This window comes from Myxine glutinosa, chromosome 13 (genome assembly GCF_964187855.1).
Source record: "Myxine glutinosa chromosome 13, kmMyxGlut1.1, whole genome shotgun sequence".
Classification (NCBI taxonomy): Eukaryota; Metazoa; Chordata; class Myxini; order Myxiniformes; family Myxinidae; genus Myxine; species Myxine glutinosa.
In genome coordinates this window covers 67,492,939-67,517,365 of record NC_136273.1, presented here as the reverse complement: position 1 = coordinate 67,517,365, position 24,427 = coordinate 67,492,939, and positions in this window count along the sequence as shown.

Below are 24,427 nucleotides of genomic sequence, written 5' to 3'. Positions count from 1 at the left end.
ACTGATCAAGGTGATCCATCAGTTTTCCATGCAAAAATTTCCTTCCATGCAAGTCAAGAAAATGGTATGTATGAACAATTACAGCTAGCCTCATTGAATTGACACAACAATAAGGACAACAATAATAATGACTCTGGAAGATGAAGTACGACACAATCAAGTATAATGGAAAACGCAAAAGGAGAGCGAACACTTACATGATGGGTTGTACAATGTACATGCTTCCTTCGTGAGCAATCCCGAGCAGAAGGCAAGCTATTGAGTGAACCAGTGAAGAGAAAACCAACGAGAAAGTGCACAGCCCTGTGGGGATTTACCTTCTTGGCACGACTCCCCAGGAATGCCATCGGTGACCCCTGACAAGCAGCTGAGGCCCTACAGCCTCTTCGGGAAAGCAAAATGGCTGGCTGCAACGAAAATATGCCAAACAATGACAATCAGTCACAGAAAATGACGAAAGGGACACAAACTCCTCGTAGACTGAGGCCTAAGTCTGTGTGGCCACACTGAGCGGCCGGAATGTGTGCTGAAAATGATAATGAGTGCATCTTCTCCAATGGGGAAGGTAATCCATGCCTCACCATAGGACAGGGCTCAACACCAAAGCTAGAAACTTAAAAGATCTTGCCTGTCCCACAACCAACAACTACCAGGTTCCATACAAATCGGAGAAGATTAAATGGACACAGTTGGAGTTTAGAGGAGAAGGAAATAATCCTCCGATGCAAATCGTACGCTATGCATGAAGCATGGGGGGTTAACGGTAAAGGAGAAAGATTCATGAACTAGTTGAAACAAACAAAGCTGGCAGCCAAGGCCGAAAGAGTTCCATTAAAAAATTCAATACAGTAGCATCAGTGAAGGAAAAATACTTCACCCACGAAAGAATAAAGGAAATAACAAACAAAGCAAGATAGCGAGCATTTGAAGACATGAATTGGATGATCCAAGAAGAGAGAATTAAAATGAAGATGAAAAACTGAACAAAGGAAAAATGGACTTTATTGTGGGCAATGTAGTCTACCAGACGAAAAGGTATGAGAAAAGCAAGTGCAAACACCTGGGAACAGATCTTCTGAAGAATGTGCCCTGATAAAGCTAATTGTGATGGGGCAACACTAAATTCAAAGAAAAACAATTTCATCTATCAGAAAATATTCACAGAGGAGGAACTCAGAATAAGAGATGAACAAACTGACGAGACAATAAGAAATAATTGGTCACCTATAGATGGTGAACTACCACAAATGCCACAATGGAATGATGGGACATACATTTGGGATGAGATTCCCAGAGTACAAACTCCAAAAGAAAAGGAGCAACCGACATAACTTACTGGTGTTGCATAGGAAAGATAGCAGGAAGAGGAGAGCAGAAACGGATGTGATTTCAAGTTTAATTACAACTAGAAATGCGAGCAGTGATGATAGGCTTCCAGGCAAAATGGCCGCCATACCACATGACTGATGATGTCATAGTTCAGAAACGTTTTTCCTCATGGGGAGTTGATCACACCTATGAAATTTTGTTTTGATCCATTCAGCAGTTCTGGAGAAAAAGATGTTTAAAGGTTTAACTTAAATCCAAGATGGCTGCCATATCATGTGACTGATGATATCATAGTTTACAAATATTTTTCCCCACATCAGTCGTTGATCATATCTATGACATTTTGCATTGATCTATTAAGAGGTACTCTGGAAACGATTGTTTAATTTTTTGCTTAAATTCAAGATGGCGGCCAAAGCACACGACTGATGACGTCATAGTTTGCAAATGCTTTCCCCTATCGGAATGTAAACCTGTGTTTCAAGTTTCGTATTGATCGGATAAGCAGTTTTGTGAAGTTTTATTTTTAAATCCAATATGGCTGCCAAACCACATGATCAATGACTTTTTTTGCAAACTTTTTCACCATGGCTAGGCGATCACACTTGTAAAATTTTGCATTGGTTCGTTCAGCTGTTCTGGAGAAGATGATTAAAGTTTATGACATCATAGAGTATAGACAATGGCAGCCAATGTTAAGTCAAAATTGCAAAAACAAAATTCATGATGCACTAAGTTACATTGGTATCTACAATGAGTTAAAGTTTCGTGGAGCTAGCTATAACAATTCTCTCGGAATCGTCTCCACAAACTGTGTGAGAATAATAATCCTTACAAGAACAATAGGCTTCCAGTGGGAACCTCACTGGAAGCCTAATAACAGAGAGATTGGCAACAGATTGGATTGTGAAGTCGCCCTAGAATAAGACTAAAATAACAGAATAAGACTAATTGTAAAGTCCTCCCTCTCTCCAATGAACAACAGATTGACTCGATATGCAAATGCTGTTCTATTCTCAAGTCAATCGGATGAAATCGATGGTTTTTCAGATGAAAATTGATGATTTTGGAAGTTTGACCTTGAGTTGACCTTTGACCTTTTGACCTAAAAAAAATTGTTGGTTTTCCTATTTAGTGACTCAATATACAAATGCTGTTCAATTTTCAAGTCAATCAGATTTAAAATGGCGATTTTAGAAATTTGACCTCCAGATGACTTTTGACCTCAAGATCAATAGGGTTCTCAAATGGGACGACCTCTACAACTTGGTGAAGTTTCGTGACGATCGGTTTAGAATTGTGACCTGTAGGCCAGTGACAAACAAACAAACAAACAAACAGACTGACAGACAGACAGAATAACAAACGCAACCGACCAATATACTTGAAAAATCTTCGATTTTGCAAGTAATAAATACAACATTGAAAAGAATGAGCAAGAACCATTAGCTGCCCATAATAAGCTCCTAATGTAAGATAGCAGGGGAAAAACGATAATGAGGCCAACAACAGAAGAAAGCAAAATCAACAGTTTGAAAACAACCCGAAAAAGTGCTACCGAGAACTATGGAAACAGAAACAAAATGTGGCAACTCTCCCCAAAAAGAGGATCTTTAAAAATTCTGGAAAGGGATATATGAAGACGAAAGAGAACACAACAAGGAAGCTGATTAGATGTGACACTTGGAAAATAAAAAGCAACACCTACAGGGAATGCACTCAATGTTAATAGATGAAGAGAAAATCAGAAAACATCTCACAAAGACGCCGAATATCAAATGCCCAGGCCCGGGATGACATCCCAAATTTCTGGCGAAAGCAACTGTGTGCTCTCCACCCTCACTACGATGTAGCATTTAACGAAATCATCAAAGGGGAACAGCCAACGGATTAACGGTTCACAGAAGGCAACGCTCTTATCATCCCAAAATCGAATGAAACTCATCTACCCCGCAAATATAGACCGATAACATGCTTACCAACAGCATACAAACTTTTAAAAAGGGTAATTACCGATGAAATTTACGAACACCTCACTCAACAAGGAGCTTTAGAGACAGAACAGAAAGGATGTAAAGCCCCTGTCACACCTTGACGATTTAGCCAGCGTCTGCCGACGTATCAAAATTGAGTGCTGGTGTGAGTCATACGCTGGCATACGTCGACAAATTTTGTGCATGCACAAAATTTGTCGACGAGCTCGGCGTACTACGACGTATGCCAGCGTGCTTCAGCGTGCTCTTAACGTATACAAAACTTACCCATAACGTATTCGACGTGTGCCAGCGTATTCGCCAAATTTTTCATACGTCGGCATACGCTGGCTAAAACGTCAAGGTGTGACAGCGGCTTAAGAGGGGATGCTATGGAACGATAGACCATTTCTTACTAAACAAGACCATACTCCGACAAACTAACTTATCCACGGCCTGGATAGATTACAAAAAAGCCTTTGATAGTATCCCACATTCATGGATTATAAAATGCATGCAAATATACAAAGTTAACCCCCAAATAGTCACACTCAGAGAAAGAAATGACGCTCTGGAATACACCGCTGCTAATAAAACTCACTTGGAAGGAAAAATGGAAATCCCAGGGGTAAAGATACAATGTGCAACAGCGAAAATGACCAAATAACCAAGAAAGGCGACACATCTACTGCACATGGATGATCTAAAACTGTTTACACCGAATGATGACAACTTGGCAAATCAACTCAAAGTCGTAAAGCTCCACTCGGAGGACATTCAAATGGAATTTGGTCTTGATAAATGCGCCAAATGCACATTTCTGCGTGGTAAAACAAAAATAACACAATATTTCAATCGATGAAAGTACAACAATACAGGCAGGAACTAGAAAACGAAGCATCCTACGAATACTTCGAAATAGAAGAAGGCCTCCAGATACAACACAAAAAAATGCATAAAATAATCAGCAAAGAGTATGTACACAGAATAAGACTAATTGTGAAGTCGTCCCTCTCTCCAATGAACAAAATCAAAGCTATAAACCAACTTGTAGTACCAGTATTGCAGTATAGCTGTGCAATTATAAAATGGCCACAATCAGAGATCAACAACTTAGACACCAAAACAAGGAAACTTCGAACTATTCATAAACTATTCTACAAAAATCATTGCATTCCGAGGTTTTACTTGCTGAGACGAGAAGGAGGAGGCGGCCTGATGGAGCTTAACCAAGTGTACAGAACAGCATGTGTAGGACTAGCGGAGTATGCGAAAGGCTCAACAGACTATCGAATGACATTTGTACACGAGCAGGAAAACAACAAATCAGAAAAGGTATCCTTAATCCATTTAGCTACAAACTTTTAAAAACAGGTGCAAGTGGAGGATAATACACAGGAAAATGAAACAGAAACGAATACAGCCCCAATGATCACAAATAAGACAAGAAGAGCAATCAGAGATTGCAGACCCTTGCCAGGATGTGTTTGTGTTTTTTTAAAGGCTTTTGTGGTAAATCAAAAATGGCGGCCGAACCACGTGCCCGATGACGTCATCATTATGTTTTTTTCTCCACCAATTTATCCCTAGATGATGCTCAAGAAATTTCATTTTGATCGGATGAAGTTTTTGAAGTTTTGTATTTGTCGAATTATGACGCCATAATGGAGGCACCTATGACATCATCATTAACAGATGTTATTCGACATGGACAGTTCTTTACACTGAGCCATGTCTCCATTTTTTCTATGCAGTGCTTTCGGAGATATAGAGGTGCAAATTTTTATAGTTTTTCCAAGATGGCGGCAGAACCACGTGATCTATGACGTCATAATTATCATTTAAAAAAATTCTACAGGTGGAGTTGCACCTATGGTGGAAATTTCCTGTCAATCTGACCAACGGTTGCAGAGAAAATCATATTTATTCTGTGCGGACAAACAAACAAACAGACTCAAATGCAATACCTTCTCATCTGGTGAGGGTAAAAAAAATGGCAATTACAAACATAAATGTCAGCAGATATACTCTGCCAAATGGGAGAATGACAAAAGAAGAGCAGGAAGATTCAAAATAAGCTTCACAGAAGAGGGATTGATGAGGAAGGCTCTTTGGAATGGCTAAGAAGAGGTCAAAGTAATTGGGATGGAGAACAAGTCACCATAAATGGCCAAGGCCAAGGACACCACACTAATCGCTTTAAGAAAATGGCGGGATTGATCTAATCGGACAAATGCAGGTTTTGTGGGGTAAAAACAGAAAGTACCAGTCACCTCCTTTCAGGATGTAAAAAAAACCTCATGTCAGAACAGTTGTACACAGAAAGACATGACAGTGTCTGCAGAGTAATCCACGGGCATATCTGTGAACATTTCAACATTCCGGTTCCAGAACAATCAAGGAAACACAAACCAAATTCGATCCTTGAAAATGAACATATAGTGCTCATGCATGACAAGATGATCCCATCAAGTGTGGACATTGCAGACGGAACATTGAGGCCAGAAATAGTGCTCAAACACAAAAAGAAAAAGACGGCACTGTTGAATGAGGTTTCGGTTCCCAATGACTTTGGACTAAATGCTTCAGAAATCAAGAAAATGCTCAAATACCAGGATCTGAAAAAATGAGGTCAAGAGGGCTTGGAAATCGAAGAAAGCTGAAATTGTACCAGTGATAGTCGGTGCAACTGGGATGATCAGGAAAACCCTCACTGAGCACTGAAAAATCATTCCAGGGAATATCACGACAAACAAGGTACAAGTAGAGGCCGCAGAGGTTCAGTGAGGATTCTAAAAAGAGATCTTGAAACAAAGCGATGAGAATGAAGTTTCACAATATGGTTTAGTAGGGTCAATATATGAAAAAAACTCACCTAACCCCCAAAAATTTGATACAAAAGGTTTTTCAATGGATTCTGGTACCATTGGGGCATGCTAAATAACATACTAAAAATCTAGTAATGAAGCGCGGTGCTACGCGCGCGACTTGCTACCAAGGAGGAAGCGGACAACGCGGTTAAAACAAAAGTGTCTTTATTGACAAGAGGCCACTGTAGCACTGGCGTGCTCCGGGCTGCGCGCCCGGTGTATATCCTGAGGCCACGCCTACCCCTCGGGCGTGGCCGCCGCCCACTTGGTGCGCGGAATGATGTCACCATGCCAGTGGGCTTTCGTGTCCGCCACACGCGCCCCCCCCCCAGAATTCCCGCGCACCTGGAGGGCCAGTTTGCGGGGCAAACGGATGACCCAGCCGAAGCGCCCTCTGGCGACCGGCGGCGTCCGGGGTGCAGGGATGCCAGCTGGGATGCCCCCGGCTGTACCCGGAATGGGTGCCGGACCAGGGGGCGGCATGCCGGCAGTGCTGGGCGGTGCCGGGGATCCGCCCGCCGGGGGGCGGCCCCGACGCGGGGGCCGAGCCACCGGCGGTGGGTGGTCCACGTCGAGGTGGACCGGCTTGAGTCGATCCACCGAGACACGGTCGGGAGTACCGCCGATGTCCAAGGTGAAGTATTTCACCCCGGTCTCCAGCATGCGGAAAGGCCCGTCGTACGGGGGCCGCAGTGGTGTCCGGTGGGCGTCGTGCTGGACGAAGATATACTCCGCGGTGCGAAGCTCCGGGGTGACGTGCGTGGGTGGGTGCCCGTGGTGCGCCGTCGGCACCGGGGCGAACCTCCGGGCGGTCTCCTGCAGCGCGGAGCGCTCCTGTGCCGCGGACCAAGGTGCCGTGGGGTCGGGGAGGAACTCGCCCGGCACCCGCAGCGGTTGTCCACAGACCAACTCCGCCGCGGATGCGCGCAGGTCCTCCTTGGGCGCCGTCCGGAGGCCCGGCAGGACCCCAGGGGAGCCTGTCGACCCAGCCGCCGTCACGGAGGGTGGCCCGGAGCGCAGCCTTCAACGAGCGGTGGAACCGCTCGCACAGGCCGTTAGCCTGGGGGTGGTAGGCCGTGGTGCGGTGCAGCTGGACCCTGAGCCCCCGCGCGACCACCCCCCAGAGCTCCGAGGTGAACTGGGGGCCGCGGTCGGACGAGATGTCCAAGGGGGCGCCGAACCGGCCGACCCAGGTGGCGATGAACGCCTGCACGACGTCCGCCGCCGTCGTTGACGCCAAAGGCACGGCCTCCGGCCACCGGGTGGTGCTGTCCATCATGGTCAGGACGTGGGTGAAACCCCACGAGGGGGGCAGAGGTCCCACCAGGTCCACGTGAACGTGGTCAAACCGACGTTCCGGCACCGCAAACGGGGCCAATGGGGCCTGGGTGTGTTGGTGCACCTTCGCGCGCTGGCACGCGAGGCACGTCCTGGCCCAGCCGCGGACGGCCTTCCGGAGGCCATGCCAGACAAACTTGTCGGCGATCAACCTCTGGGAGGCCCTCGTGCCCGGGTGGGACAGGCCGTGGATGGAGTCGAAAATCCCCAGCCCGCGGGCACGATGGGGCGAGGCCGCCCGAGGGAGACGTTGCACCAGAGGGCCGTGCCCGCGCCGTTGAACGGCACCTCGGTGACGCGGAGGCCCGTAACGGCGGTCCGCAAGGCCTGGGCGTCGGGGTCGGCGGCCTGGTCCGCCGCCATCCGGGCATAGTCGATGCCGAGGTGGACCGCGTGGGCAACGGACCGGGAAAGGCAATCCGCCACTGGGTTGTCCTTCCCCGCGACGTGCCGGATGTCCGTCGTGTATTCGGACACGGTCGAGAGGTGACGCTGCTGCCGGGCCGACCACGGCTCGGCGACCTTGCCCTTCGTCGACCACAAGCTTCGACGCATCACGTCGGGGTCACCAATGAAGCGCGGTGCTACGCGCGTGACTTGCTACCAAGGAGGAAGCGGACAACGCGGTTAAAACAAAAGTGTCTTTATTGACAAGAGGTCACTGTAGCACTGGCGCGTTCCGGGCTGCGCGCCCGGTGTATATCCTGAGGCCACGCCTACCCCTCGGGCGTGGCCGCCACCCACTTGGTGCGCGGAATGATGTCACCACGCCAGTGGGCTTTCGTGTCCGCCACAGTAACATCTGACTTCCGGAAAGGGGTCATTTTCAAGATGGCGCCTAAGATGGCTGCCGGGAGCTTAAAATGGCCATATCTCAATTATTATTCAACCTAGAAAGGTGGTTTTGGTGTCTAACCCTAGGTTTTAGGGCCCAATGAATCCAATTGAATCAATAAAATTACCATCAATTAATTATTTATTGACAAGTCCAAGATGGTGAAGAATAATAAATTTAACTGCTTTTCTACTTCAGAAACTTCCAGAAACTCATTATAGCAAAATCAATGTTTTATTCACTTTTGAGAGTTTTGTTGTATTTCACTAAATGTACGAATTAGATATTAATGACGTTGTTCTGTCGGTCATGGCTGTAGCTCCTTCTGTAGGTCTTTTGTTGAACCTCGTTCAGTTGTTGACCAGTCTCCAGTTGGTTGATCAGGTCAACTGGTCTTCACGTTGTTCAGTCACTCTCCCAGTCCACTGCTTCTCCGTCACTCTCCCAGTTCTCTCTGCTTCTCCATTCGCAACTTTCTCTTGGTTTTAAAGCCCCAAACTCCTTTGATGTTGCGGAGCATGCAGGGTGTCTCTGGTTCCCTTGTTCAAAAACCTTATTTGGCTCTCGCTTGGCCAGCTAGTACTTATTTCTGTTCAAGAGGTCAAATGCTCTGACCTGCTGAGGAAGAATTTGCAGCCTGTGTGCAGTGAACTGAACATAGGCTATTTTTGATAGACAGATGGCGGTCCAAGAGCATTACACATTTTGTCTGAAATTAACTCTCTCGATCACCTGTTAGCTCTAGTTCTATGCTCTTGGCTCATCTTGTAAAGTAAAACATATTCCTTTTACTTTGTAAAGTAAAACATAATCCACTTTAAACAAGATTACATTGAGATATATTCTAGCAATATTGTCAATATGAATATTTATTCCCTGACAATCCCCAGTTTTTCTTTTATGTTTATATTAACCATTAATCTAAACATTACCACATTAAATATTCAAACCACTAATCTGGTAATTCAATTTCTTAAGGCATACACCGTCATTCTGGAAGAATTTTGATCACAATACATTTCCTTGTTCATTGACTCTTTCTATGTTGATAATTCAATTCAACTCATTTGCATAAAGATCACAAAACATTTCACCTTCACCAAAACGCAATAATTTCAGTTCATCATTTAAAATAATAAAGCATCTGCAACATTTGGCAAAATATTTGCCTTTAATCAAATATTGACTTTCTTTGTTTGAAAAAAGGGGCGGATCACTTGTGTTTGAAATTACAGCATGAAACATTTTTTCTTCAAATGTCTTCATAACACCTACACTATTTGCGTAGGATTTTCTGCTGTTGTGATAGCTGGGCAGAGTCATAGACTGACCCTGCTCTCCATGCAGCATCCTTGCCACTCTTGCTGTGAGCCATAGTAGATTTGAACAAGGCCTCCATCCAGTTGTAGTCGACTTGCCTCCTCACTCATCGTGAGCATGGAGCAAGTATTGATGTGATGTTGATTTGTCAACAAGATGTGGAGCAGGGATGCCGGATGCATCCGCAATGATGATGTTGGGACCATGGTACTCAGTTGTCCATGGTCCATACCAGGAGCACACAGCAGAATCGTGCACAGCTGTTGTGAAGGAAAAGGTGCAGCCGTTCGCTTGCAGCTCCATGCTGGCTCCCCGGAAGTTGGTGAAGTAATGACACACGTCACCGTATCCCGTAGACGTTGCAGGTAAAATGTCGTCGTCCTGCAATTGCTGATGTGATGAATGTTCGAGGTATTCGAACAAAAGTAAGTGATCGCCCTTTTCCATATGTTGCAGTGTGACCCAGACAAATGGTCACATAATTTTCCCTTGGTGAAGGTAAACATCCATCTTACAAGGGAGTATTTCTTCATCATTCTTTGAGAAAGAGGGTGTATGCCAGGATTAACTTCATTTTCACAAATTTTCCTTTTTCAAACTTCTTCCCAGATGTCGTTATCACTCCATTTGGGATGTGATCTGGTCTTCCCTTTACTCAGCCACATTTATATCTGCTCTCCACACAGATTGAATCAGATGGGGTACATTGCAACATGAAATCACTATATTTTATAACAACTTCACACGAATAATATTCAAATCAGACATGTGTTTTTCACTACTAAACTTAGAATAGCATCCACAATTGCTTTCAGGTTCATATAATTCAAAAATTAAACTCATGGAGGTATTGTAACCCAACTTCAAAGAAAATAAATGCATTAATAATGAGTATATATGATTGAAATCACAAACAGGAATATCTAATTCCCAACAAATCTTGCAAACAAGCAAACTATGCATAATGTATTATTAGCATAGTCCTCCCCGCTTTTTGTTTTTCTTTAACAGCGTAACTTGTGGTGATATGAGTTCATCAATCTTGTAAAATGGACGTAGTTCACAACAAGTTGTTATGCCCTTATTTTAACTCTACTGTATTCATTTTCAACATTACTTGATTCAATCGTTGAATCTCAGTATTCATGTCGCCATAGAAGTCTTCCTCTTTTGTGGTTCCACATTCATTTCCTCATTTGTTGCTTTGTTTATTTCCTCTTTTGTGGCTGCTTGCACTATCATAGTGTTGTTTGTTATCTTATTCAAACCCACCGTCACTAAGGTTTTCAAGCAAGCCACAACTAAAACTATTGCCAATATAACCACTAATCCAATAAACAAATATTGGAGTATCTCAGCTGCTACTCCTCGTATATGTTCATACCTATAACATAATTATATGTCAATGACATTCAACATTATATACCAAACTAACAAACTTCTTAAAATGTGACTACCAAACTATTTCCAAGTTGAACTCAAAATACTAGTAAAACAATGATTTGAAGAATTAACTTCAAAGGGTCAGCAAATTCATTCTATAACCAGATCTAATTTTCCCTTCCAATAGTTTGCCTTGACACATGTCATATTATAACACTTTAATAAACCTTCAGAAATGTTTCCCATCGCAACAACTTCCCTTTTACAAATAGCCATGTGTAAATTACGTATTGAACGACAATTTTCTCTCAATGTGTTTGGCCTAAATGGCCGCAAAAGTGGCTGCCAACATGCAGTACCTTTTTATCTACCAAGTAAGTGCTCGTCGACATAAGACCTCTACCAAAATGTTGTTTATGAAAACAAATCTGGGATTTCTAATTACATGGATGCACACTCTCAGGACATTTTTCAGGCTGCTGTTAACAATCCACTACAATAAATTAATTCCTTTACCCACAATCAAATAAGTAACACAAATTGAGGATATTATCCCTATCACATTCATTTATAGATTCATTTGGTTCTAATTCTCTCTTTTCCCACTGCTATAAGGAAGAACAGTAGCTCTTATAAGTCTTTGTAATATCTCATTAAATTTACCCAGCATTGAAGAATTTATTTACTATCCATTTCCCTTCTGTTTACCAGTAACTTTGTTTAAACTCCATAACTTAATTTGATAAATCCCATGTGTACAGCTACCACTTATTGAAACCCCTACTTTTGTAGAAAATATCCAAATAAGTGGTTGTATACCCCCTTAACTGTTGCTCATCCATTCCTATGCAACTTAGTGAATACTACTGACACCAGTATGCCAATATAGGTGTGGCAGATTAACAAAATATGTTGCAGGTACACGTAACATCGTGTTCTGAGTGTAAAAATATATATAACAGCGCGTTGACGTCTGCCCCTTGGTTTTAAGATTCACAATGCATTTCGTTTTAAAACTCACAATAGTTCAATGCAACAAAATTGTCTTTACTATCTGCCCATATCATCTATGCCTAAGACACATCCATACATACAGCACAATGTATATGCTGATAAAGGTCAAGTTTATATATGTAAAAATCCATGAGCAGAGTACTCTGGAAAGTCCGTGTAAGACCTCTTTTTGGCTAATTTTGTACTCCCTCATATTTTTTTATGAAGCTCATATCCATAAATAGCTGTTATTCTCATATAAATTCTATCAAAAATGGAATCCCAAAAAAAACCTCACAATTTTACTATTAATTAATGGCTACTCATAACCTCGCACATCAAATCTGTATATTCCATCTCCCTTGACAAAAGAGATAATGTACATAATCAAATTATATTCCTATTTTATTTTACGAATTTTCTGGATATTCTTGTAAGATTGACACACAAAACAAAAAACATTGACACACAAACATACACAAACCCAAGCATTATGTATATTTGTTTGCATTTGAACCATCATTAACAGATCAAGATGGGTGTCAATTTTCATTTCAATTTCGTAAAATTTATCCTTTAATGTTAGAAACGCTAATACACAAATAGACAAAAAGTTTATTTTTAGAAAACCCCTATAATGTCACATTGAAATTACCCTTTTTGGTCCTACAATAATTTATCCAAATTTGACAATACATCTATTTACATGTCAGTCGACCACTGACCTATCAGCATGCAAAAAAATAGTCCAAAATACCCACCTGCTGATCATGTGACGCTTGTCACTTGGTTTCCAAAAAATTTTGCAAAGCAATGTTCCACACTTTGGTAATTGTTTTGTTGTAAAAAAATTGTTTCGCCCAAAATACTCCCTAAAACGACATTTATAATTGGCAAATATGAGGCTTCCAGAATGAACTCTAATTCTGGATCTTTTAATTCATGTTCCAAAAAAATCCAATTTTGGCATTTAATCAATTAATTATTAATTCGCTAATAAGCAAAAGTAAAAATCATTCTTGCTCCGAAAATTTTTTGAGACAAGAAGCATGAACAATTATTCATGTTGGTCTTATGATTTAATCTGTTGAGGCCTGTCGTCATTTGGGATCTGCAGCAATGAAAGCCTAATCGTTATCTGAGGTACCTGTAAGCACTGGTACCTTTAATCTTGGTTCTCCCTTGCGAAATCGTGTTTTGTTGACGTACGGACATCTTCTTTTCCAATGTCCAATATTTCCACAATTAAAACATCGATGTCTGTCATTGGCTGGTTTGTCCACCTGTTCACTTGTATTTCTAGGCTGTATCTCCAGATCCCTGAGTTGCCACTGCAATCTCTGATCATCTCCTGAAACACGAAAAAATTCTCTGTACCGTCCTTTTTGGGGAGACAAATGGGAATCAGATGGGACAACTGTCACTTTTATTCCTATGTTCGAGGGCAGTTGTGCATTTATGTCCTCCAATGTATCCTGCATCGTTTTTATTTTAAGTTCTAGGTCCAATATACGTCCTTGCTGTGCCCTTTTCCTGGATTCCATATCCCAATAATGGAATGCAAGCCAGTCTACTGTTAAATTATGTTGCTTCCTGGCTTTCAATTCTTGTCCTAATCTCTCCAATCGACTTCGCTCAAATGTACCATCTCTTGGAAACTCCTTATCATGTCCCTTTGTCCACAAATACCAATTTTCAACCTCACTAATAGCCTCTTCACCATATCGGTCGTACATATAATTTGCACAAGTACCTTTTTTTGGAATATCTGGTTGTCCTTGTGTATTCTTACAAGCTGCATTCCCCATTCTGCCTCTATATGAATAACACTCAGTATTTACTCAATGTACCAGATAACTACCAAGACTACACTTTAAATTACACTTGTACCCCCTGTCAATTTCCTAGCTTATTTCCTATAAGCTCGACTCCGTAATCGTCCAGGAAGTGTCTCTCCACCTTTGCAATTGATGACTTCAAGTGATTGCCAGAGAGTCTCCCTGTTCCCACACCCCAATCGCACTGATCGGTGTTGTAGTTGGGTCAAATGGATCAGTAAGTCCTGTTGAGGGGGATCAAACAAAATAACCACATATAATATAACAAATAACTACTAGACTCACCACCTCGCTCATCGTCCAAGGTTGTCTGCACATTGATGTTTCGCAAATGTCTCAAAGCTTCTTTCTTGAGACCGCACTTTTTATTCATCCATCAATTGACTTGATTAAATTAAATTTAAATCAGATCAGACTAAATCAATCAGATCAGAATCAATCAGATCAATCGGATCAGAATCAGAATCAATTCAATTATGCAATTTCAATCAATTTATCAATATTCATCAATAAAATTCTAATAATAATATATAATAAAATATCATAAATGATAATATCAAAATTCAAATATCAAATCATCATTGAAATCATCATTGAAAATATCAAAATATCAAATATCAAAATAGCAAAATTCACATTTATCAGTCTGATACTGAATTGAAACCCATGTCTGATACTGAACTATGATATGGGATCAACATTACTCTATACCTAAACCTTTTCCCAATGTTGCCAAAACAGTTCCATCTACTGACGGGGAAATATGATCGTCGGTCCATGGTCACCGTTTGACCCATATCTGCCGTCAGTTGACAAATCACCGTTCTGCCTCTGGATCATATCTGACATATTTTTTCAATCCTGTGTGGTCATCATATCACAAATTAAAGTTTAACAACCACTGAAGGCAACTCAACCCTTCATTCTGTGAGACAATCAACCAAATTGATCAGACAGATATGAACCCAAAGTACCCAAAGGTACCCAAAGTGCTTGATAATTAAAATGTTGTAAGATTCCTAAAATGCCGTACCAATGAATGGCAATTAATTCATAATATTGACCAATGCAATCCAATCACACTGACAGTGCAACCTTCCAACAAACTTTGTGACCTGTAATACAGCATTTATCCTGCAGGGCTGTAAAGCTATCCTTAAAGCCCATGCACTCGATTTACATCAAAACCCAATGATGACATGCCTGACATGATGACATGATGACATGATGACATGCCTGACAATCATAGCAATTTTCATGATTGTAAAACCATTTTCATTGTAAATCATTGTAATTATAAATTGTAAATGTAAATTTACCATTATTGTAAATTGGCAATTATAAATTATAATTGTAAAAAATTGTAAATTGTAATTTGTAATGCATTACCATAATCAGAGTCATACCATAATCAGTCATTTCAACAAACTTTGAGAATGAACATGACCACTGATCATTAATGATGAAGGGTGGGGAAGGGAGGAGGAGAAGTGGCAGAATGCCAAGGGAGGGATGAGGCTGGGGGGGGGGGGGGGGGGCGGGGCTCCCTTAGGGGTATTAATACTATGCGAAATACGACACTCATTGTATTTTTGTAAAAATAACTGTGTATTATTGGCTGCACTTATTCTCCCTTACAAGGCTGTGAGAGGTTATATGGTGGATACTATTGTCCCTCTCGAACTTCTGTGCAAGTCATACACTCATCTGTATATTATCTAACGATGTAAACTGTGTCGTACCATTTCACAAATTATTTTAGCAGTATTGGGGCCATGGTTGGAGGAGGGGGGAAAGAGGGGTGCAAAAACACATGCATACCCACACACACAAAAAAAAACACAGCAAGACCACATAATGAGGTGATATGCTAAATCAATATGGGATCCAATGGGATATGGGATCCACAATCCCATCCAATCCCATCCAATCAACAATCCTATACATGCCTCACAATCTGTAATAACATGACTTGGTGGGGAGGATGATGGCAGGATGGGGTTTAGGATTTGGGTAGAGGGGACAGGAAATGGAAGGGGGGGGGGGGGGGGAAAGGACGTGATGTTAGTTCACCACTTGAAAAGGGTCACCAAATCCATTTACCTGTAAATTCACCCATATATATACAGATCTAAGTTTTGTTTCATCAAACAGGTACAATTTTGTGTTTGGGTCCAGTTAATTGCCTTGCCACATGGCATAGTATCTTATTTCAATAAATTCCTGTATGACCTCCCCAATACTCATGTGTAACTTACATATGTAATTACAATTGTCTCCCAAATGTGTTTGGCTGGGGGGTGTAGGGCAGGAGAAGGTGAAAGAGGTTACATTTTAAAAAATCGTTTCTGATCCCATATGTAAGAAGTGGACAGGGACCAAGACGCAACACCAAGCGTTGCCATGGGCAACCTGCCTGCACGCATTCCAGTGGCAGGATACAATTACCGGCATCAGTGTGTGCAAATCTTACTTGGAGATGACACGGAAAACCTTTATGACAATGCTAAACTCACTTTTGTAGCACAATGGGAATTTATGTTTGAAAATCGAAGCCAGCCGATTTTCCCTTAGTACTGTATACTGTATAAAATGCAGTTTTTTTTGTTTTGTTTTTTTTTACAAAAATCGCTAGTTATTTAAAAATCCTCAGATAATCGTTTTTAAAAAATCGCTGTTCAACTTGTGCGAGAGCATATCGACTCGTCCCTCGTGACCACATCAAAGAAGAGGCTCACCACAGGAAAAAATATTATATAAGTCTCAACCGTAGGAACCCAACAATATTTGAATCATCATACAAAAGGAACGGGCAGATATGTGACGCAGACCATTGAACTGGAATCACGTATGAAATCAAATGAATACACAAAAAGCATACACAAAGCAAAAAGCAAAAAGCAAAGCAAAAAACAAAAAGCATATTCATACACAAATCTATTTTCATGACTGGACGAATGCAGCACCTTTTTGCTAATGCCCGGGGTTCGTTAGTGGCTCTTTGAACTCGTCTCTTTAAACTCGTAAAATGTACTGAAAAAAAGTACCCAAACTAAAGAAAAATTTAAAAAATACTATTTATTTCTTTAAAATTTTGGGAAAGAAATTTTTGTTTTCTCGTTCATGATTTTAAAAAATCGCAAAATAATTATACAGTATATACCATATCAGTGGTCCTTCATGGAAGCACAGCACCTTTTCTAAAGACAAAAGGCTTTAGTGGATATTTGTGACAATCCATGGCACCATCCCTGAAAAATGCGTATACATCTGTAGTACACTTAGTTAAATTTTGGAAGAAAAAAAGAAAAAAAATTGTCATGATTTCTGAAACCTGTTAAAGGCCTCGTGGATTTTTCCTCCTTCCACATATCAACAAAAATATACAAAACTCAAACACTGAACAATTTGCGCAGATTAACATCAGACTACACAGATAACAAACAAAAGCTTACCTTGTTCTGTGGAGTTGACTCCCTTATGGACCACCAACTTGTAGAATAATAAATTTAACTGCTTTTCTACTTCAGAAACTTCCAGAAACTCATTATAGCAAAATCAATGTTTTATTCACTTATGAGAGTTTTGTTGTATTTCACTAAATGTACGAATTAGATATTAATGACGTTGTTCTGTCGGTCATGGCTGTAGCTCCTTCTGTAGGTCTTTTGTTGAACCTCGTTCAGTTGTTGACCAGTCTCCAGCTGGTTGATCAGGTCAACTGGTCTTCACATTGTTCAGTCACTCTCCCAGTCCACTGCTTCTCCGTCACTCTCCCAGTTCTCTCTGCTTCTCCGTTCGCAACTTTCTCTTGGTTTTAAAGCCCCAAACTCCTTTGATGTTGCGGAGCATGCAGGGTGTCTCTGGTTCCCTTGTTCAAAAACCTTATTTGGCTCTCGCTTGGCCAGCTAGTTCTTATTTCTGTTCAAGAGGTCAAATGCTCTGACCTGCTGAGGAAGAATTTGCAGCCTGTGTGCAGTGAACTGAACATAGGCTATTTTTGATAGACAGATGGCGGTCCAAGAGCGTTACACATTTTGTCTGAAATTAACTCTCTCGATCACCTGTTAGCTCTAGTTCTATGCTCTTGGCTCATCTTGTAAAGTAAAACATATTCCTTTTACTTTGTAAAGTAAAACATATTCCACTTTAAACAAGATTACATCGAGATATATTCTAGCAATATTGTCAATATGAATATTTATTCCCTGACAATGGCATCCCAAGGTGACATCCTGATCCACTTAAATGGCTCTGTCGAATAGTAGTCAACCTAGAGAGATTTTTTCAGTGTGTATACTTAGGTTTAAGGCACCCAGGAAATCATCAAAATTACTTAAATAAGCACAAAGTAATCAGGTAATCCAGTAAGCCAGGTTTACCAGCCCATTAGGCATTTGCTGTCTTCTACATTTAGTCGCTATTCATCGTCATCCTCCGACTCCTCTGGAAGAAACTTGTTATGTGGATTGTCACATTCTTCTTTAGCATGCCCAATGGCACCAGAATCCATTGAAAAACCTTTTGTATCAATTTATTTGGGGTTCAACCATATATTGACCCCTCTATACTTTTCGGTATCCACGAGACTCCAGAAATTTGTGACAGATTGCCTTAAGTTTCAACTGAATGTCATTTTGAAGGCTGATAGTATGGATTTTGTTTATGCCTACATGTACCAAATAATATACTTATTCCTTTTGAGATGAAAATAAATTGTTTGTCAGATTTTTCAGTCCCCCCCCCCCCCCTCCCCAATATAAAATAGTCTGTCCCTTGCCATAACCTCTCAAGCTTTGTACAAACCTTTGTCTGTAATGATCACTGAATACTGTGGACTGGAGTCACAGGTGGCAGTGGTGTAGACACATTACACTCTTATCTCCAATCTGAAACACACACTTGGTTCATTAGCTGGTGAGTCGGAGGATGACGATGAATAGCGACTAACTGTATAAGACAACAAATGCCTAATGGGCTGGTAAACCTGGCTTACTGGATTACCTGATTACTTTGTGCTTATTTAAGTAATTTTGATGATTTCCTGGGTGCCTTAAACCTAGGAATACACACTGAAAATATCTCTCTAGGTTGACTACTATTCGACAGAGCCATTTTAGTGGATCAGGATGTCACCTTGGGATGCCATCTTGGACTTGTCAATAAATAATTAACTGATGGTAATTTTATTGATTCAATTGGATTCCCTGGGCCCTAAAATCTAGGGTTAGACACCAAAACCACCTTTCTAGGTTGAATAATAATTGAGATATGGCCATTTTAAGCTCCCGGCAGCCATCTTGGACGCCATCTTGAAAATGACCCCTTTCCGGAAGTCAGATGTTACTAGATTTTTAGTATGTTATTTAGCATGCCCAATGGGACCAGAATCCATTGAGAAACCTTTTGTATCAATTTTTTTGGGGTTCAACCATATATTGACCCCTCTAGTTCATGAATAACGATCCGTTACCGAAAAAGGATGTGGAGATTTTGAGTTCTGGGAGCACTTCCTCCCACCTCCGAGAACCTGCATATGGAGATAACCAATGAAAGCAAGGCATGTAGTGTGGCAATACCGATTTGAAAGACATTTTCTGTGAAAAAAAATTTTTTTTAAATAGAATGTTGTAACATTTATTTTATAGATCCACAGGTTGAAATTGTTTTCCTTAATCTTGTCAGTCTGTCTTCTCTATTACCTAAACAAATGTATCTGCCTTTGTAAAATGAGGGGAAGTGCTGCTACTGTATGTATATCCAAGCGAACTGTTAGTTGTCACTCAAAGGGAGTAATGCATTCGATCGTGTCCGTGTGTGTGTGTGTTCGTGTGTTTGTGAACAAGATATCTGGAAAAGTTCTGAACGGATTTGGAATTAAGTTGGTGGGATGATTGCCCTTGGGATAAGGAAGAATTGATTAGTTTTTGGTGAAGCTCAGGATATTATTCCGGATCCAGGAATTTTTTGAAGGATTGTTTACCATTGGAAGACGGGGCTCATTAAAAAAAAACATTATCTTCTATATATTCTATATTTAACATTGTGATATGAAAATAGTTTTCATATTTGTTGTAAATGTAGTTTAAACTCGTGGTTATGAGTTAGAGCGGTGTATTTTATTAGCAGCGTCGTCTTCAAGGTTTTTTTTTTCTAATAAAGACATATTCTGTCATTTTAAACCCACCAAAGTGTGTATTCGGTCTCCCCGTTTCATAAAATGTATCGTTTGATACGTATAATGCTTTAAAACTTTTTTTTTTTTTTTTAACCTCAGAAGAGATATCATCAACATTTACCTCAGCGAATGTCAATCGCGGTGTCAGTATTTGATGAACTTATAAAGACTTAGGTGAGTTATAAGTGTGACAAGCATGTGCACGGGATTCTTCCCAGAAGAATGAGTGGTCGCATTAGCTTGTACGACTTAAAATGAGCGAGTTTTGTTTTCACGTTTGGCCCAGTTTTACATGTTGTATCCCTAAGGAATGAAACAAACGTTTTCCTGGCTTACAATTTTATTTGAAGTCACACATGCCTCAAAATACACTCACTTATATAGAATTGAACGCTGAATCCGAAAATGTAAGTGAAATTGCCTTGTTCTTTTTTAACATTATCTTCTATAATCTATATATTCTAAATATATATATTATATGTGCAGTGTCTGTCTTGTGTTGTCTTGTCTTGTGTTGTCACTGAACTACTCCCTCAAACTTTTGTGAAATCGTACTATTCCAAATTGACCCACGGCGGGAGTATGCGCTCTACTGAGTGGCGTTCTAGTTCACTGCTGCTTTCACAGGTGACAATGCACCGTGCTCACCTGCATTTGTTCCTGAATTCCTGGCAGTGACAGCCGATATAGCAGGAAATGTTCTATTTGTTGCACCAACCGTTTCTGTTGCAGCCCTTTCTGCACCCACAGGATATTGCAGGGTTGAAGTCAATGTAGGCCATGGGCTACCTAGACCCCTGGTGCACCCCACCCCCCCCCCCCCACCCCCCACCAACCTACCACCCAAGGTTTTTTTAAAGCCTTGGGGTGTCCTGAACACGAAATTGAATGTTAACAGTGAAAATATAGGGACGAACTTTCCTGCGTCAAACACCATGGTGACTATCCGTTAACACCTGTTAACCTTCACACAAAATTTTTCCAATTTTTGAAAAATTTGGTAATGTTGGAAAAATTCTCAAATTTGGGAATTCTGGGAATGTTAGGGAATTCTTTACCGGACGAAATTTAGGGAATTTAATCCACAGTACAAGATTTATGGAATTTAATCAGCAAAGCCGAGCCCCCAATACAACATATGGAATTTAAGGCCGCCAACGCGATTCATGGAATTCATGTTTTCTCCAACACTCTTTACGATTATTCGCCATACAGTTTTTGTTTTCAGTTATATCTCCTGTTGTACATGTGAAAAAATAGTTAAGTTCTACCCAGGCAATTCTGAAAGGACTTCGTCACAGGTTAGTTAAGTTTTTACTAATACATGTCGTGTGACATGGCTATGAAAATTCACAACAATTGTAGTTAAGTTTCAATTTCCAGTGTACCATTCAACCAAGTGAATATATACGTCTCCTGATTCTCTTACCTTGGTTTTACACATAAATACTAAATATTACACATATATTTGATTGTCTTCTGTTTCTAAATATGACTTTAAACGTGTCTTTTCAGGTCCAGTGTGAATGCACCAAATGACGCAGCCTGATCATGTCTGATCCTACTGACCCCTCCACGCCGATGGAGACTGGTCCACCTCCCCAGAAAAAAACACGACACGATAGTGGTTCTACAAGTAATGAAGAAACACAGACACATAAACATATACCCGAATGCATTGTCCATGTTCCAGGATTAAAGTATGGACCACTTCAGCTTCTTTCGAGCACCAGTACCGCCGAGAACAAATTGTCGAAGTTGCAGGACATCAGACAAAGACGGCTTTCCCAACCAGTGGATTCTACACACAGGATGAAAGGATCATGTGATCTAATACCCAGTACCCTGTCAGACCATCATGGTTATCACCGACAATGTTACCAACGCTTCACTATGAATCTGGATCGCCTGCAACCATCTGAACCATCTGACCCACTTGAAACAGGTACTGCCCCCAGAACAAGTCGGTCGTCCGAAGGTGATCGCGTCCTCTTCAACCCCGCCTGTTTATTTTGTAAGTCTGAAGGGAGGAAGAAGATCAAATCAAGTGGATCGTGGACATCAGAAGGTTTGTCAATGTTTGAATTTGACGGAGGGAAAAATGTTGTCGCGTGAGCTGAGGAGCGAAGTGATGAGAGCTTGCTACGTCGGATCAGAGAGCATGACCTGTTCGCATGCGAGGCCAAATATCACAAGTCCTGTCGGGCCAAATATGTACAGAAGCCGCAAAAGTGGAGAAGCACTGACGATGAACAGCGGAAGAGGCAAGCCGACATGGAGAAGGCACACGGAGAAGCATTCAAGGCTGTCTGTAGCATACTGGACACAGATGTCCTCGAAAAGAAACAAATTCTGAAACTAACGGATTTATGCAACATTTACATATCATCCCTGCAGGATTCGCAATACCCTAATCCAGAATACAGGAGCGAAAACCTGAAAATAAAGCTGCAGACGCATGATCAATACAAGGACAAACTATCATTCTGTAACATGGGCTGCTACAAATCATTCATAGTGTACAGCTCCACTATCGACACGGATACAGCTGTGAAGCATGCCTACGAGCTTGGATCCGCTGATCCAAGCTCGTAGCACTGACGATGAACAGCGGAAGAGGCAAGCCGACATGGAGAAGGCACACGGAGTTGTGTGAAGGTTAACAGATGTTAACGGATAGTCACCAAGGTGTTTGACGCAGGAAAGTTCGTCCTTATATTTTCACTGTTAACATTCAATTTCGTGTTCAGGACACCCCAAGGCTTAAAAAAAAACCTTGGGTGGTAGGTTGGTGGGGGGGGGGGGGGGGTGCACCAGGGGTCTAGGTAGCCCATGGCCTAATGCTACATCTCAACATTGTCAATGCTCACTATGAATCCGGTCACAAACTTGTGAGAACAGATGCACACATTGTTATCAAAGTGATGTGGCAGCTATGGATACAACCCATTCACAGCCACAATACCTGCTCCAGGTCAATCAATATACCAACTGGTCAGTGCACAGATCCTGAAGTGAAGGATCACCTGCTCAATGTGAAGGAAGTTTGTCACAAGGCACTGTCTGACTCCATCTCAGGTGATCAGAAGAAAAATACGACCGTTATCAGACTGAAGACCTTTCACACAGAGAACCTGAAATCCAAGAAGTCCAAGCAGAAGTACAGTGCTCCAGGCAGGAGCGATGGATGAAGTTGCTGCCCTTCTTTGGATGACGCAGATCATTGCTAGTGGTTCACATGTCGACTTTGTCAACTTTATTGGTGACCACGAATGTAGCAAGGCGCCCCCATAATTGTTCAATGAGGATGGGAGTACGAGAGCTTCAGGTACAGAGTCTAGTATGGTGGAAGCCCAGAATGAGGTGACCAAGGTAAGCATTGTCGCTCATCTGCCACAAGAGGAGTGCAAGACAGCCATGGTAGTAGATGCTATGAATGATGTAGGCCACTGGAGCTTCATAAATGATGAAACATTTGGAGACATCACAAGGTGATACCTGTGCAATCTTCTGAAAGATGATAATGATGATGATGATAGAAGGACCTGATGGCCCAGAGATTGTACACTTCTGCTGTGACCGATATAGTCCATTTGGTTTGAAGGCTCTGGAGTAGCAGCATAGGCTGCCCAGTCAAAGGCCCAGTCAAAAACAATAAGGCTGTTTGAAGTCGGTGAACCCACAAAGCTCCGGACCCACCGGGGTTCTTCTCTGTTTCTGCCAACAAAGCAGGACTCCTAAACCTTCTGTGCGAGACATGGAGCCACGATGAGCAGCTACCACCATCCATGGGTTAGACTTGTATATACCTTGGTGGTGGCTTCAAGAAGAAGCAAGAAGTGGGCTGATATTGAACGGTTCAGTGACAGACATTGTTATGCTGCAGTCCACTCAGGAAGAGGCCGATACCAAGGTTATACTGCATTCAGTGTACAGTGGCCAGAATGAAGGGGTGGAGCGAGTCATCTTCCATGCCAATGACATAGACATCATCACCACATGTGTATACTATGCAGCACACATGCTGAAAGTCTTCCAATCCACAAAATTACCATTGCACTGAGGCCTGCACAATGCTGAGCACTGCCATTGAAGCAGTCTCAGTGGGTGTGACACCACAAATTATGTATATATTTCGTTGGAAGAAGATGTGGCTGAACAGCAGCAAGACAACAGAAATCCCACACCGAAGACGTTTGGAGATCCAGATGAAGGTCTACCTTGCATTACAGCCAAGGTGATCATCCATGCAAGGGCTCTTCTGGTTTGCCGTCTTCACCAACAAAGAGGATGACTTCATGGGTGTCGAGCTCTGCAACTTGAGTATAGTACAAGTTTCTGAACAACAAAGAACGCTGCTCAAGCTGCTG